Genomic DNA, 2,836 nt, shown 5'->3' with positions numbered 1-2,836 from the left:
AAATCAAATTAAATTAATTAAATTTTTTTTTTTATATATTGAAAACACTTAAGTGATGAAATATTTCGTCGCTTAAGTTGGAAATGTTCGTCGCATAAGTCTATGCGACGAAATCTCTGTTCGTCGCTTAAGTAGTTTAGCGACGAAACGTAATTCGTCGCGTAAGAGGAACATAAGCGACGAAAAATGTATTTTCGTCGCTAGGTACCTATGCGACGACTCTTAAGCGACGAAATTTTCGTCTCATAAGTACTTATGCGACGAAGTTTCACTCTTAAGCGACAAAACCATTTCATCACATAAGTCCTAACTTCTAGTAGTGATGGGCCGGGCTAGGGCCGACCCTATCTTAAATTTTAGGGCTTAGGATAAGGCCTGGTAGAGCTTGGTCAAAGTCCACAAAATTTAAGACCGGATAGGGTAGAGCTGAGGTTTGAATATGTAAGCCCTTGCCCCCCTATCGACTCATTACGTTAGGGTTAAATAGGGCTAAATAAGGCCAAGATGGGCTAGTTTTTATTTTTTTCCCTCTTTATTTTTTAGTCATAATAACATACATGCATATACATTATACTAAACTTAAGACATCTATCTATAAATATTAATTTAAGTGATTATACTCATATATCTCATGAACTATCTCTCTAAATCATTAAAATATAATAATTATTCAACAAAGCAAAAGAAAATTAAAGAAATAAAGCTAGCAAAATCAATTACCAAAATGACGGCAATCCAATTTTGGCTGGCTCTCGTTGTGTGGGTAACTCCAGTGTTCCTATTGCTGAATGTAGTGCTCTTCAAGACGGTCTGTTCCATGCGTTATGCAACGACATCCGGCGAGTCCAAGTTGAGGGTGATTCTAAGCTTATTATTGATCGACCTTATTAACAACAGGTCCCCCCTTCCTTTGAGACTCTGTACGCTTAGTGATGTTTGTTGGATGGCTTCCAAGTTTGAAGAGATCACCTTCAAGTATGTCCCTTGGGAAGCAAATTTTGTGGCCGATGCAATAGCTAGCTTGGGCATCAGGTCCCAAATCCAACTCTTTGGAATCGCAAGCTCCCGCTCTCCGCGCTTAATGCCTTTAATTTTGATCGTTTTAGTATAGGCTGTTGTAGAAGTTTCTCCTTGTAATTTCATTTCTCTCATCAAAAAAAAAAAAAGATTAGTTGTGTTAATTTGGGGAAAATTCCTACTAGCCTTAAATTTGAAAAAAAAAAATTCTAATAACAAAAATAGATTATGAAATTCCCATGAACCTGATGACTCATAGACATTTATTCCCACTAACAAATTTTTTAACTTTTTGTGTTTTTTTCCTGACCAAATTAGCCCTGCTTCTTATCTCTCATCTTTTCTCCTATTCACTCACTTTCAGATCGTCCTCTCTCTCTCTCTCTTCTCTGGTCCAGGTCTCTAATTATTGTAGAGAGGGAGGCGAGAACAGTACTCGACGAGGTCGTTGGAGGTCCACGTGAAGGCGAACGAGGTCGTCGGAGGTCTCCGAATTGAAACTAATAGCCTCCTCACATCCTCCGATCTCCGCGCTCCCCACCGCACCAACTCTGAACCCAACGCTTCTCCAGCCGCCAAGTTTGGCTCTCGTACATCCTCTAGCCTCAGCGACGGCGACACCCCAATACTAAGGTAAACAATCGAATCTTGAATTTCTTCATCATACTTTGAGAAAGCCATCGATCTGCACTTAAAGATCGAAATCTACACAATCTCTGATGCCTGAAAGAATAAGCTATTTTTGGATTTGAGCATCGCAAAAAATAGCCCGGGAAGTATATATTGGCATGAATCTCTCGGTGGCGTTGCTGTACCGGGCCAACTATTCGGGTCGCCGGAGCACTACAAAGGTTGTGAATAAAATACCCCTCTGTGCATTTTTATGTTGTTGTGTTACGAAATGTGGACCAGTTTGCATACATATGCTTTATCTGTTCCGAATTTGTTTAGATTTGGTTTCTGGTTTCTTAATCCAAAAAAATTGCTTGGTAGTTGTTGGAAGTAATGAGAATTTACACACAGCATTCAAATTTTTGATAGGGGAAGAGTCTAATAAAGCTCAGCTAGTAGGCAATACTCGATTGCTATGTACATAGTCATGAGGCCCAGTAGGTTTATTGATATATACCTTGATTAATGGCATCACCATCTCTCGCTCACTTAATTCTTTGTTTTTGTTATAGAGAACCCATTAATTCATGATACTTAGCAAAGTAACAAGTACTCCTGGAGTTAAAGTATGGTCTTATAATATTCAATGCTAATGTAGATGAAGTTTTTTGTTTGCAGAGCATATATTGGTTGTTTTGTGTTGAATGCGGCGGAGCAAAATATATTGGTTTGGTTGTTGTTGGTGAGGGGTTTGACGGTGGAGAAAACATAGGTCGTCTACTCCTACTAACCCAGTAGACCCCCGAACAGACCCCCTACTGCCCCTAGTACCCTCAATAGATCCCCTAGCTTTCATCGGAGTCTGGTCAACGGTAGTCGGAGCCTGGTTAACGGCCCCCGGAGCCCGGTTAACTTTATTAGTCGTGGGAATTCGGTCATAGAAACTTTATTTTATAATAGACTCTTATAATGGTTTACTATAGTTTATTTAATTCATTAAGGGTATAATTGTCTTTTTGCTATTTAAGTTGGCTTTAGGGACTTTGAAAATCTGATTTGTTTAGTGGGAATAAAATTCTTAAAATTATGGCTAGTGGGCATTTTCCTTAAAATAAAAGAAACATATTAAAACAATAGAAAAAATAAGAAAATATTATGGCCTAAAGAGCGGGTTTTTTAGGATCGGGCTGGACTTGGCCCTAAAGGG

General features: G+C 38.9%; 1 non-coding gene across 1 annotated transcript; it reads left to right on the top strand.

Annotated features, from left to right (window-relative positions):
* Nucleotides 1–1,428: 1,428 nt before the first annotated feature.
* LOC101294498 lies at nucleotides 1,429–2,498 on the top strand. The gene is made up of 2 exons (XR_183652.1): nucleotides 1,429–1,868; nucleotides 2,308–2,498. It is a non-coding gene; the product is annotated as an uncharacterized LOC101294498 (transcript).
* Nucleotides 2,499–2,836: the final 338 nt, after the last annotated feature.

Source organism: Fragaria vesca, linkage group LG1, assembly GCF_000184155.1.
Source record: "Fragaria vesca subsp. vesca linkage group LG1, FraVesHawaii_1.0, whole genome shotgun sequence".
Classification (NCBI taxonomy): domain Eukaryota; kingdom Viridiplantae; phylum Streptophyta; class Magnoliopsida; order Rosales; family Rosaceae; genus Fragaria; species Fragaria vesca.
Note: the sequence above shows the minus strand (reverse complement) of the source record. Positions and strands in the feature narration are given on the sequence as shown.